General features: G+C 31.5%; 1 pseudogene; it reads right to left on the bottom strand.

Moving 5' to 3' along the window:
• Positions 1–621: 621 nt before the first annotated feature.
• Positions 622–5,068, bottom strand: LOC140800389 (uncharacterized; annotated as a pseudogene).
• Between the last annotated feature and the right edge of the window lie 10,141 nt (positions 5,069–15,209).

The following is a 15,209-nucleotide window of genomic DNA, read 5'->3' as shown; positions in this document are numbered from 1 at the left end:
GACCGGATCTCTCCCATAGTGTCCATAAATGCATGCCCACTGCCCAGACCATGGACCACTTCAAAGCTCTCTCGAGCGCATTCTTTGCTATGTAAAGAGACATATGATCATAGGTTAAAATCTTTCTACCAACTCAACTCGTGATCTACTTGGATATTTAGATGCTGATTGGGATGGCAGTCCAAGACACACGAAGGTCTTACTGAATCTTAGTCTCAAGGAGGGACAAGAAGCAAAGCACGGTTGCTCTCGCTCAAAGTGCCATTTTAATGGCATACAATCCAGTCAGACTCCACCTCGGTCAAGACATATTGCAGTAGATTATCACTACATTCGTGAGTTAGTAAACCGAGGGACACTTCACCTTGAAGTATGTTCCCTCTAATCTTCAGCTAGCTGAGAGTACTCTATTTGCTCACAGAAAGGTTAGCTAACACCAAACCCATGGCAGAGCATAGGAAGCTAATTGATACAATGAACTCCAGGAGAAGCAACAAAAGGGAATAACATAAGAAAATATAAGCTCATCATAAAAAAATAAAAAAATAAAAAGGTTTCCTCTTAAAGTAGCAAACAATGTCCCAGTTAATGAAACGACGATGAAGAGAGACCACCACAAAATTTCTTCGAAAGATTTAATTCTTATAAAAGCAAAAGCTGATAGAAATGCTATCAAGCTATCAAGGATCTATTACATAAGAAAAAAAGGATGATAAGTTACAAGACCTGATGAAATAGGCCTTAAAACTTTTTGGCTACCAGCTGGATTATTCCTCACGCATGTCTTCCAAGGCTAGAAGGCTAACTCGCAAGGTGGAAGAGAAGTCCTGCTTGAAAAATTATGACTTGATCTTATAATCGGGCGCCTTATATTCCGGTACGTCCCGAAGTCCGAGCTTTGACAGTACGAGAGTGTAGGAATCCCAGTCTGTCCTTCGCAGATATTTGAGAAGCTTCTTTCTTCTTTGGACCATCTCTTGAAGTCCCTTTCTGGAATGTTTGTCCTATACCACAGTAAAGTTCACACAAGGGGGTCGTCCATCAGAATAAATTGTCACAAAGTTGCACCATCAAACTTGTAGATCATTCAAGGGGGTCCACTAAGGATGTGAAGCTAAAATAAGAAAAGAAGCAATAGATTTGTTGTAGATACCTTCTTATGTAAAGCAGTTGATAAATGCTTAATTTTCGTTGTTAGTTGTGCCACTGCAAAACAAAATGAGCATATCAATGATAGACGATATTTAATCATCAAGCTAGATATGCCAACTGGCCAACAAATAAACCTAATTTATGATGTTGTTAGACTGTGCTGTGCAATCCAGCCTAGTTACATTTTGCACTAGCTTGGCCCAGCTTTTGCACATTGACAATCCTAACAAACTGAAAATAAAGACACAACGCGAACAAAATCTGGAGACACACAACCATAATATTGGTGTTTAATACATTTAAAAAAAAAGCAAATAAAACATAAGAGAAGCTAAAATGTGGTTGCTACACTACACATCACTGCCAACTAGCTAAAATTGACTTAACAAGAGAGGTATTAACATGGATGGCTGAAACCACAACACGACCAACAAAATTTAACAAGATCAATAATTTGAGATCAGTTCTGCTGTGGATCCCTTTTCTTCAGTCATTAGTACATCAGATTTGTTACAAAGTCAAATGCTATCATATTTTCTTACTAATTTCCCCGTGTAACTATTGGTCTTCCCTCCTCTCTCGTGAGGAACCTTCTATTTGACTAAAATCATTCCTTGTTACTAGTGCACTATGTAGTCTTGATTGGACATGTCCAAACCATCATAGTACAGGTGCAAAATAGTATGTATTAGAAATTTATTGTAAACCAACATGCATCATTTCATTCATTTGATAAGCAGCTCTCAGTAGTTGGTGGTTCAAGTCTGAGTTAAGTGTCACCAGGACTTGCAAGCTTATCTCCTCAGGGAAAAAAAAAAGAAACCACCTCAGAAGCTTAGGCAAGCCACATGCTGTACTTTTTGGATGTTCAAAAGAGAACTTGGTTCATCCCAAATTGCCAACAAGCATTTGTTTGTCACTTGAGATGTGATTCTCCACCAAGATAGGAAGAACAGAGAAGTGCATTGATATAAAGAGCATAATTACATTTTACTCAATCTGGTACTTAATATGTAGTTCTATCCGCATTATTAATTGTTCATAGTTCTTACTAAGTCTGCAATTTGGTAGGCTTATCTAGATACAATCTAAAAGAAGCAACAAAAGCGTATCTTCTTGTTCTTAAGATCTATATTCATCCATATGAATTCTTATCCATCATTCAGCTCTGCATGCCTAATTCTTCGAGAGAACAATCATGTAGTATTAGTACAACTAAGGTTTTAATTGTACTAATACTACCTAAAGAGGTTAGGTTTTTCACACTTAATACAGCTCGTAATCAGTCATGGTAGCTACTAAAATAAATTGATGATTAGAGAGCAAACTTGACCAGATATAAGATGGAACATCAAGCTATAAAAATATAACTCATTAATTTGGCCATTTCTCATTTTTTATATCGGTCTGACTTCTGAGTTGACATTACGCACCAGCCTCAATTCCTATCAACTCACAGCCCCATGGGGTTGAGCTTAACTCGGTCCACTTTTTCTAATTGTACCTTAAAGAGACAGACAAGTTACTAAATCATAAGCCAACATCTTTTCCTCTTGTCTAAATAATTTCCATACAATACTACATGATTTTATAAAGAGTTTGCTCCAAGCTTGTATAAGCTTAACTGCAATCACGAAAGTAGATCATTTATCCACCAATTGACTTACTGCCTTTATTGCATTTCCCATACACTGCATGATCTTTGTGGCCAAGAATCTAGCACCATTGATAGAGGGTTGATCCCAGGTTTTGATTGTACAAATGAGCAAATAATTGCAAAGTTGAGTTGGATTGTAACAATAAGTGAACCGTCAGCTGATGTACGGAGGAACATGTTGGCCATAGTACTAATTGTGGAGTTGAGTTGTTCTGTATAAACCCCTCATAATGCCAACAAAAAGGTCTGTATCTACATTATCCACCTCCACCCTAAGGAATAAGGCAAACATGAAAGATCACTTTGTGAAGTAATAATCAGCAATGCAATTTCTCCAAGTATCACCAAGGTCACAGAGTTGGCTGGTTTAAGTTGCACCGCAAATGGAAATATACAGATAGCATGACATCTCTCAAGAGAACTCTCTCAAGTTTAATTATTGGGTTTTCAATCTTGGCTCCAACCCTAAAAAATATCATGTCAAAGCCAGCATTATTTTTTTTCTAGTTTCTGCAGTCGTTTTATTGCGAGATTAAAAAAAGTTATCTCAAAGCAAGTGTTATTTCTTTTCTACAGTCATCGTATTGATGGATGAGGAATAACATATTTCATAAACTTGAGCTTTCTCTCTTGATGGTTGTTGAACTTAAGTGGGATACTTAAGAAAACAGCCTACAGAAAAAGTTCTACATGATATATGTGACCAAAAGAATACAATTGTACAAGTTTATATAGTTTGAACTTTGGATGGGTATTATGCCTCATTTCATAAATCTCATTTAAAGTAAACCTGGGAAGAAAAAAGCGAGAATCCATTCTTTTACCTTGAACTCGTGCAGAACCGCAATCTGATTCTGACATCTTGAATTCATCTCTGACCCTTTGGAGCTCTAACTTCATCTTTTCTGCTGAGGACATGTGATCGGGATGGAAATACTGCAGAAAATAACTAAAAGAAATTAAAATTTGGAGCCACCAAGTAACAAAAGAGAATCACCCAGAGGGCGATCAAACCTTAGCCGCTTACCCGTTCCAGTAATTGCTCCTGTGGTGGTTTGAGCAAGAAAGTTGGCGTCGCCTGCCCACCAATGTTCGCCAAGATGGACAATCTCTGCACTGCTCACAAGTAAAAGATGAAAACATGATCAAATCAACAAATGCACTTAAACGTCCTGCTTCTTAACAATTTGACGTAAAAATGCACTTGAAGACTCACTGTTGGCCTTCTTGCTCGCATCCGCTTCTTTAAGCCTCACAAGACTCTCCCTCAAATCCCTAAACGAGACCCCGCCCAATTTCGACTCCGTCTCCTTCTCCTCCAACTCCCGAAGCTTCACGAGCCTCTCATTCAACTCCTCCAAAGAAAACCAATCTTTGCCTCCCTTCCCCGCATCCTCAGGCCGCAACCTCCTCAGCTTCTCCCCGAGCTCTTCATAGCTATACATCTTCACGAACTCCGTCCTCATCGCCTTCCCCGCCCCATCCCCGTCGTCCTTCTTCTCCTTCCCAAATATCGATTCCGGCAAAGAGTCGGACTCCGCCACCCGGCTCCGCAAGCTCTCCTGCAACGACTTGAGGCTGAAGGGTGCGGCGCGGGGGCAGAATGCTCGTTCGGAGAGGGGCGGAACTGGCGGAGGCTCTCTCGGATGGAGTCGAATGAGAGGCGGTGCTCCTCGCCGGATCCGGCGGCGCCGCCGCCGCCGGGGGTAGCGTTGGGGGGGTTGGTGAGGACGTTGTTCTTGAGGAGATCTTGGAAGGAGATGGTGGGGACGGAGGAGGACGGGGAAGGGGAGGAGCGGCGGAAGCTAGCGAGATGCTTGCGGATCTCGTCGAGGGAGGTGGGGGAGGAGGCTTGGGAGGGGGAAGAGGAGGAGAAGGAGGGCGGAGGAGAAGGGTTGGTCGGGATGCGGCGAGGAGGGGGAGGAGGGGATTTGAGGCGCTCCTTGATGTCGCTGAAGTAGGAGGAGAAGGAAGGAGGCGGAGGAGGAGGAGGGGGGGAGGGCTCATTGTCGGCGCCGGAGTTGGGGTCTTGGGGAGGAGGAGAAGAAGAAGTCGGCGACGAAGAAGAAGAGGAGGAGAAGCGAGGGAGGGAGAGGAACGGGGAGGAGGTGGAGACGGGGTGGGGTTTGAGCTTGAGGTGGAGAGCCATGGAAGGAGGAGGAAGAAATGGAGGTGAGTGTTGGGTTGGGTTTGCGAGGGGTTGTTTTGGTGGTTAGGGTTTTTGGGAAGGGGGAGGTGGTTCGTGGGTTCGTGGGCCATCCGGCCCGCGTAGTACCGGAAACTGGCACGGCCCGAGAAATATATAGTTGGGAAGTTACATTTAGGGCGAGTTTAGTTTCTAAAAATATTAAACGAAGAAAGTACTTATTTTTCAATTTTTCTCTACTTTTAATCTTTAATTAGAATAAATAAATTAAAAAATTGACTTACCAAAAATAGTCTCACTTTCTCTTTTTGACATTTTTTTTTAAATAGTCACTTCATTAAAGTGAGTCATTTCATTGAACTCCACTTTCTAGCAACTAAACATTTCATTGAACTACACTTTCTAGCAACTAAATACATATTTAATTGAAGTTTGGGCAAAAATTAAAACACCCTTATATTTATTTTTATATTATTTGTATAGATCATTTATAGTAAATTATAGACTAGATAATAGGGTCAGACTTATCTAATAAATAGGTCGGACAATTGGGTCACAACAAGCTAAAGCATACGTATAATATTTTGATAGAAAATCTATTAAATATCAACCTCAATGTTTATAAGGAAATTTAAACTCATGATCAACATAGTAAAACTTAAACATTGGGCGACAATGGTGACCTAGAACCCTTCTATTTAAAAAAGTATCACTAATCATCTTTAAAATTCACACCAAACAATAATTTATTATTTAGAAGCTTAATATGATCTTATTTTGTTGAAAATTAGTGGTTCTATATTAAATTCATATGATGACCATGTTAAATTATTTTCATTCAAGAATACAATATTTATTTTTATTTTATTTTCACCATCGGTTGCAAATTATGCACAATATTGTCTTAGAAATTTCTTTCAAACATATTTATAAATATTAATCATAATGTGTAAGATAAATAACAACGATAATTATAAAAAGATTAAATATTTATAAAATTATACTTTCATATACTATAATTTTATAATTTTAGGATAAATTTCTAATTATGATAAATTTCTACCATTATGAACTATATTATTGGTGGTTGAAAGAGTACTAGATAGTAATTATTAACTCACCAACTACTCTAAAAGCTTAACCTTTCAGAGAATAATTTTTTTATATTTTATATTCTAACATTCTCTCTTATTTTTAAATAAAAAATGTTTTGATAGACCAAGAAGTTGATTTAACTTAAATAGATAGAAATTTGATAAATTGAAATAACGTGGAGATCGTATGATAGGATTCAAACTTAGAACTTTTACTCTAATACCATATTAACTCACGAAAACTAAAACTTTAAAACTTTATGAGAATAATAGTTTTTATATTTTATATTCAAATAATAATATAGCTTATATTAACCAACAAATAGCTAATTAATTATTTATTTATCATTGTAGATTGCATATATTAGTTATAGGTCTATCTCAAGCATAATTACTAAAATATCTTATGTAGAATCTTATCCATATGTACTATATATATGTAGTAATAACTATAACAAAGTAAAAGTAATATTATTGCAATAAAAATAAGTAAAATTAGGATATAACCTATTTATATATAAAAAATTTAGCAATAACCCTGAAAGTTTGAATGAATTTAATTAAATTTAAAAAGTTTAGCTTCATTTGTGTGTTGATATTTTGTTCACTTACTCTTACTCTTTATGAAAACAAAATAAGAATAAATTTAGAAGAAGATAAATTTAAAGTTGGAAATATGGGTGACAATATAAGTATACTAGGAGAAGTTTAAATATGGATATGATATTTGGATTCATAAGATCAAAAATGTTATTTGAGATGTATTATTTGTTGTAACTCACAAAAGTGTAAAAATTTTAAGATGGATAGAAAACACAAATAACATTAATTCATCTATTATTAACAACCAAAATGATAATACAAGAAAAATAGGGGATTTTAATTTCTAAGCGTAAGTGATTTGATAATAACTTCCATCATATCATTCATTAGATTACAAATTCTTACAATTAGAAAGAAGAATCAGAATCAAATACTCTACACAAATCTAAGATCTATGAAAAGCAAACATCTAAAACATATAAACCACAAAGATTTTTTGTTCTAAAATACAAACCTAAAATTTATAATGCCTACGACAATGATGTAAATCTCTATGATGCTTTATCATGACATAAATGCAAGGAGCACAAGAAATAAAAAAGATAACAAGATAAGATAATGGTCCGCAATCGCTAGCGGTTGATTTGCGAAGAAAAGAAAAGAAGACATAAATAGTTGAGGTTAGAGATTTTTTAAATATGTAAGAATGTGTTTAATTGTAGGAGAATGGGAGAAGTAAAATGAATAGTTTTAGGCATAAAATTTCGTGGATATATAATTCTTAGTACAATTAAGCTTAGATAATATGAAAGTCAAAAACAAAATTTGATTTGTTTGGGAAATACTAAATCTTATATAGGTTTAGAAAAATAATTTACAATTGTATTTTTAAAAATTGAAGCTAAGTAAGAAAATAAAATTTGAATCCTACTCAAACTAAAAAATTTGAACTCAAGTCAATGAGTGAAAAATAAGTACATGTAAGAAACTAAAAGTAGATAATGATAAGAAAAATAAGTACAACAAACACACTATAACATATTTTTTTAAAGTAGAAAATCTCTCGTATAAAGAGAAAAAAACTAAGGACCCTTCCAAATGTGATCAATTTATTTTACTAAACAATAGAAATAAGACTTGTAACATTTCTAGATACTCTAATGTTAAAGTGTTTAAGTGATCTCTTTAAATAGTAACTGTTTGATTAATTATCCATATGAAGTAGAAAACCTCTCTCCAATAAGTATTTAAGTGACGTATCAATCTCAAATGCAAATATTTATAGTGATAGTAGATGTCTGTAAATATTTTAGCTCCTTCGATGTATATGGATCATCCTCAGTTATAGCTTAAGCAATCAAATATATCATAAAGTTCTCTTCACACTTAGATAGACATATGATTCTAGAAAGAAATTAAAGAATTCTTTTAATATAAGACTAAAAATTTCTAAAAATCTTGGATAAATCATTTGGACGCCTTCCTCTAGTTCACTTAAATAGATAAGAAAAATGTTTATAATTTGTACTAGGAAAATCCTCCAAAAGAATCTCCAATAATTTTCTGAATCTGAATTTTTCTTTGTTGTCTTGCGTGTGTTATCTGAATACTCCTTAAGTTTTCTTAAGTGTATTATTTCAGCCATTCAAACTCCATTGACCCTAATCAAATAAGGTTTTGAAATTACTATAAAATTATAATTTTTGCTTTTAATATCTTGATTTATTCACACAATCTAATCTTCCATAAGCTATATGATTTGACTATACACTTAAATCTAGACTTAATTACATATAATTTTGTCAATGAATATGTTATTACAAAAATAGTATACTTGCAATCTCTTTCTTAATAATTTTGTGATGAAGCATAATTGCTAACAATTCTCTATAGTTTATAAAATATCTTAAGGTTAAGACACATAAGTTTACTTTAAATATTTGCATTTAATCCCTATGAAGAAAAAAAAATACTAGAAACCCCACTAAAAACATATGTGATGACAATGTTTTGATACATATTTTTCAAAATAATTTTCAAATTAATTTTCATATTTAAATTTTAGCAAATCAATCTGTTTAGAATCAATTTCATAACTAAGTCAAAGATATACAATAAGCTTGTAGCATATAAGTCGTATCAAGTTTTTTACAAATATATAAGTAAGACCAAACTTGAATAATCGAACATAAAATCATAAATTCATGCTCATGAGATTGATGAAAATCATTTCTCTCCTAAACAAATTCCTCTATTTTTTATCATAAATTGACAAGAGTAATAAGTAACAGTGAAATATCATTAAAAAAATTATTTAGTGAATACGGTAGAGTGGAATGTACATTTTATTATATATCATGGGTCACATATAAAAAGACATTTTAATGATATGATATATATTATTAAATGCCCAACATTATAACTTAAGCCATTTAAGACCTCATCTACTTTAGGAATAAGATCAATTTTAGAATAGGTATTCATATTTATTATTACCAAAATGATGTCTTTAGTTATGGAATAACTATTCTTATGTTCACTTGTATTATAGAATAAGTGTATTAATTACTTCTGATGTGATATAAAGTAAAAAAAAAATAGTGGTTGATGGGATAGATATCAAGGATAAATTAGTAATTCGATTAGTGTGTGATATAAGATATAATTTTGATGAATAATATTTGTATTCTAGAATGAGATTATCATTATATTTAACTGTTATTTTATAATAAGAGATTGTATTTTAGAATGAGAAAAAATCATTCTTAAAATGAATAGGGCTCAGTGAATGCTCAATGAGTTCATATCTATTAATTTCACTTCCTACTATCTTTCTATTAGGTAATGTTTTTTTCATATATAAATCTCCACCTTAATCACTTTCGTTCTAATTTAATGTAGTACTTTGGACCAAGCATTATGCCCAATCTCATTTTTATTACTAGATTGAACTTATGCATCAATCTTATGCACTCTTGCTCTAATCTTTGTCCAGTATTTAATCAAGCCTTGAGAGGGACCCAAATATTAACCAATTATAAGGAAAAACCCATATGTTCATCCAACTCAAAATTTTGATAGAAATATTTCAAATTCTTCTTTAAATTCTTCCAACTATAATTAATAAACTTTTCATATTAACTTTTATTATTCAAGCCCCGAATTGATGATTAAGTATTATAATTTTTTTTTGATTTAGGATAAATTCTATCTTTCACATAATATTTAAAGACAAAAAATGTGTACCAAATTATTTATGCTCTTGTTTTTAATCACATATTGAGAATGAACTGGTTTTCAACATGTGAAATTTTTATTAGATTACTTCCATATAAATAATGATCCTTAATCAACTTTTTTTTTCAAAAGTACAATACAAGTTCCAATCCTTTAGTTAAATAATGATAGAATTGGTGTTTCAATAATAAAGATAAAAAAAATAAGAAACTTTTGACTCATGAGTAGTTCACCACCAATGAAAAGCTTTAAAAATGATAAACAAATTACTAAAGAAATTAGACAATTTATAGTACAATTAGGTCAAGCAACAAAGTTTAAGGAAAAAAAGAGTCAAGCACTAATTCTATGATATCAACTTTAATTAAAGGAAAATAGGCTTTAATTACGGTGATCAATTGAAGAAATAGGCTTCTATTCACCCCCAAATCTCACTAATTCTAAATTTTGGATATTGCAAGCATCTCAAAATTTGAGATAAGAAAAGATAAAGGGGAAAAATGCTAATAAGTGATCAAAGTCTTTTCTTTATCACGTTTTAATGCTTTAATGTAAGTATATTATTAACCACCTACTTGACAATTAGGCTCATGTTTAATGTATGCATGAAAATTTATTGAACAAGACTTTCATTTTGTGTGAAAAGAAAGTGACCTCCAAAAGGTTTAAAAGAACTCTCCTTTTGTGTTGGCTGCTCTTTAGTGATTCTTAGTTGATAGTTAATATCAACTGGACCATTTTCAATGTAATTAATAAATGTGTGAGGTGGATTTCGCTTGTTAGTAAAAAAAAAACCTGGATTGATCCACCTATGGATGGAAACTATAACTCTGGTTTAAATGTCATTTTCTGGGCTACGAACTATTTGTTTTAAAAAAAAAATTTGGCCTCCACGACTTTGGATGTTGAGTTTTTTTCGTTAATTAAGAGAAATTTATATATGAGACCTATTTTTTAACGAAATTATGGTTTACGTCCTATATATTCGTAAATCGAGTTTTGTAATTTAGTGAATATATACAGAAAACACTCTGATGTTAGATCTGATAGCTAAATTTAATAAAATATTTGAGTTAAATTAACTATACTAAGAAGGAAAATACTCCCGCCAAGTTATAATTACCTTACATATAGTAACTTAACCTAACCCAAATAAATTCAACCCAATTAAACCCAACTTATTCGAAGGGCATTTTAGTCATTTAGAAATAAAATATTTCTAATTAACAGAATAATCTGACGGTGTTAATTCAAATCTAACCTAGGGTGTTTTTTTACATATATTTGCTAAATTTAAATTTATAGTTCTCGATTTATAAATAATTGAAACGTAGTGTAAACTATAATTTCGTCAAAATGCACGATGGTATATATCAATTTTCCTTAAATTAAAGATCATATTTATTATGTGACAACTTGGAATGTGAAGTTTCTCTATGTAAGGACCCAAAAGATGATGAATCTCAAAACAAAGGGCAAGCTAGTCCATTGCTTATCTAATTAAAGATGAAATTGATCATGTGACCAAATCTCAACACCAAAGGACAAGTCCATTCACTATCTAGTTTAATTTACTAACAAATTAAGAAGAAAAAGAGAATCTATAAAATTTATTCTAATTATGAATCCTCTTTCCATATTACTATCTAGTTATGTAATTGTTATCAAAAGAAAGAAGAGAGAGAGAGAGAAAAAAACTATTATCCCTTTGTAGTTCAGAATATTTTGAAACTTTTAAATAAAATTTTACTTTGCTGCCTTCTTTTGCTTTTATTATCGTTCGTAAAATTTCAGAATGATCTTACCCTAAATTTGAAATCTTATAATACAAATTATAACACACTATGATTAGGTTAAAATAATATTAGAGTTAATGCCATCTAATATCACTGTGTCCAATGGAGTACGTTTGAAATACCATTCTAAAGATTGTAATACAATTGGGAGGGTGTAAAAAAAAGTTTTCATCTTCTTAGTTGTGTGTATTTTTTAAATAGATTGTAGCTCAATTGGGAGAAGAAAGAGACACCATTCTAATAATTGGGCCATTTAGATTGATTAAATTGATGATAACCCTAGGATGAGTCAACATGTTACGAACCAGATCTGGAACGATCCGTTTGTAAAAAAATTATGAAAATTTAGGTAGAGGTAGCCTTGTGAGTTAAGGTTCTATTGGCTCTGATTCGCCTAAATCGAAGATCGGGATAAAAAGATAAAAATAAAATAGTGGAGATAGGTAAAGGAGGGCAGAACAGTAATTTCTAACGTTGTGGCGATCATCGGAGGGTGGTGGACGGCTGGAGGTAGGAGGTGGCTGGGATTTGGATGCTTAAAAAGTATCAGCTAAGGTAAAAAGATAAGGACGAAAATAATAACTGGCTAAACTCACATTTCTCTTTATGATAATTATCAACACATGCTCACCCCTATTTATAGGAGTAAAATCTCTATCGGATTCACATGCAAATTATCTAATTTATTTGAAATTCAAAATAGAAAGATAAAGCTAAGTAACTAATTTGACTCGACTCGATTTGACTCAACTTAACCCATGTGGTCGGATCGTAACACAATACCAAATTTTTTTTTTCTAGTGATTAGTCAGATCAAATTTCACTCAAATTTGGTATTTTAGGCCTTATTCATTAAGCAAAATAAGATAAAATAATTGTAATTTTAATACAAAAAAGAGAGAGCTAATACTAGTATAAACTATTATAATATTTAGTTCAATACTAATATAACGAGTAATAATTATATTTGATGTGACGTAAAATTGATATTAAATTATTAAAGAATAATGAATTTGTATTGGAAATTTATTGATATTTTATACCAAATAATAAAAATACTCTTGATCGGATATAAATTAGTAGTAGTAATATATATTTATCTAAAATTATGATATTTTTTATTACAATTGTGGACTTAAAATACTCTCTATACATACTTGCACTACAAAGAAATAACCATGCACTATAAATAATGCAGGGTTATAAACATGCATCGTAGGGAAATGACCTCGCACTTTATGTAAAATAACCATGCACTACGAGAAAATAACCATGCAGTGTAGAATAATTTTAGATTAGTGCAGAGTTATAACCCTGTACTATGTGGTTATAAGCACGCACTACGGAAAAATAATCCTGCATTGCAATAAAATTTTTGAACATTACGAGAAAATAACCATGTATTGTAAGATAATTTAGATCAATGCGGGATTATAAGTCTACACTCTGAGAAAAATAACCTCGTACTTCTATAATATTTCAGAATATTACGAGTAAATAACTATGTAGAAAGAGGACAAGCTTAATATTTTTTCACTTTTGCAAAATTTACTGGGAAAGAGATGGAATCTCAACAATAGGTAAAGATGACCAATACCTAGAGAAGAATAAAGTAGAGAGAAAATTTTAACTATAGTTGAGATGACCGATATTTAAGAGAAGAAATAGTGAAGAGATAGGAATCTCAACTATAGTTCAGGTGATATATAATTAAGTATTGCCTAATTTATGAGCAAAAGAATAATTATGAGTTACTATTAAATTATTTTTAAAATTTATATGAAATAAGATGAGATAAAATGATGAATTACTATACCAGAATAAGATAGTTTGTTATTTAATTACTATACCAAAATAAGAAGGTTTATTCTAGAATAAAATTATTCCTATTCTGAAAGTTAGCGGACATTTAGACTTTTTATGCATGTAATATGTAGCCTCAAAAGAGAATTCTTAAATCTAAATCTTACTCAGAAATGGCACTAGATTAGATTTTATTTGAACCATTTAATATCTAATCTTTATAGTGGCTAAATATCATAAATCCACTAAACCCACTAAACCCACTAAGAGGTAATAAAATTATTGGCTAAATTTCAGGGTAGACCCTGCACTGTTACCAAGTACCATCTATACCCATTGATGAAAAATTTTAATTGTGAGATTAAAATTCTTTGAACTATTATAATCTCTTCAGAGAGTTATATCATTTGCGGAAAATTTAATTTTATAAAAGGTTTTTTTTTTTACCTGTATACACTTCAAAATTTTCTTATTTATTTATATACCTTAAGAAGTTGTGAGGGTATATAAATATATATTTATCAAAATATATGCTATTTGCATAGATATGTGTTTAGTTATATTTCAAGTTAAGTCTTGATAATTTAATAAAAAAAGACAAAATTACTCTTAACAATTTTTTTTTAATGAAAACTAGAATAAGAATAGTTTGGTCTTTCTATGTCTAAATTATTTAAATTTTAACGGTTAGGTAATTAAAACCGTGCGTTTGAAAAGTATACACAGAGGTATACATATGAAAATCGTGTGTTTGAAAAATATATGGGTAAATATCAAATTTAGAGGGATATTCCAAACACCCTTTACAAACTTACACTCAATTCTTATATACATTTGGGCTCTAAGAGATTGATAGAATTTAGGAAGAAAACTGATAGAGATTGGGAATTTGAAAAAGTTAGAGAGGAAGAAGAGTAATAGTTATTAGGAAAGAAAATTGATGGGCAAAAATTTAGAGGGATAGAATACAAATGCTTACTATAAGTTTGGAGAGGAAGATGAGAGTTATTTTGGCACAGATGAGAGTAAAAAAAATTAGCCTCATGTTTTATTACTAGCATATTAATTTTGGATAGAAAAACAAATGGCTTTTAAAGTTAAAAATATTTCTAAATAACAAAAACACTCTTCTATCTCAAAAATATTTAGAATGTTAAATATATCACTGATTTCTATAAAAAGATAAAAATAAAAGATAGTTTGATCGTGATTTAGATCCTATTTTACATTTTATGTTCTACAATTACAAACGAATTATATAAGAGTAAATTATTATTTAGTTAAATTTTATATCTCGTCAATTATATTTAATAAAGAAATGACAATTCTAAAAGAGTCTAATAATTTCTACAACAATTATAATATCTCAAAAAAATTTATATATATAAAGATGATTATAATATTTGAAATTTATTATAACTCTATAACAATTACTAAAAATTTCCACTAATCAAAGGCACCAATATTTTCAAGAACGTGAAAGGTGGGAACCCTTTCAAGGTCTTAGTCATGGACTATTAACTTCTACAATAACTCCACTAGCAAGTTTCTTTAGCTTTGATGAGTAGTTATATGCATCTTCTGTACTAGTGTATCTTTAATACCAAGCAACTAGCATACCCTTCAACTAATAACAACCTAAATTTGGATGGAATATATTTCTTGACCCAGTCAATTCTACATTTTTATTCTTCTTGTTTCGCTCCTTTTTGAATAAAAAGTTACCATATATGTTACAAAAATTTGCACTAAGAATTATATTTGACGTTAGATTTGATGCA

The sequence above is a fragment of the Typha latifolia genome, chromosome 13 (genome assembly GCF_019914945.1).
Source record: "Typha latifolia isolate L0001 chromosome 13, TyphaL0001v2, whole genome shotgun sequence".
Lineage (NCBI taxonomy): Eukaryota > Viridiplantae > Streptophyta > Magnoliopsida > Poales > Typhaceae > Typha > Typha latifolia.
This window is presented reverse-complemented; position numbering and strand designations above follow the sequence as displayed.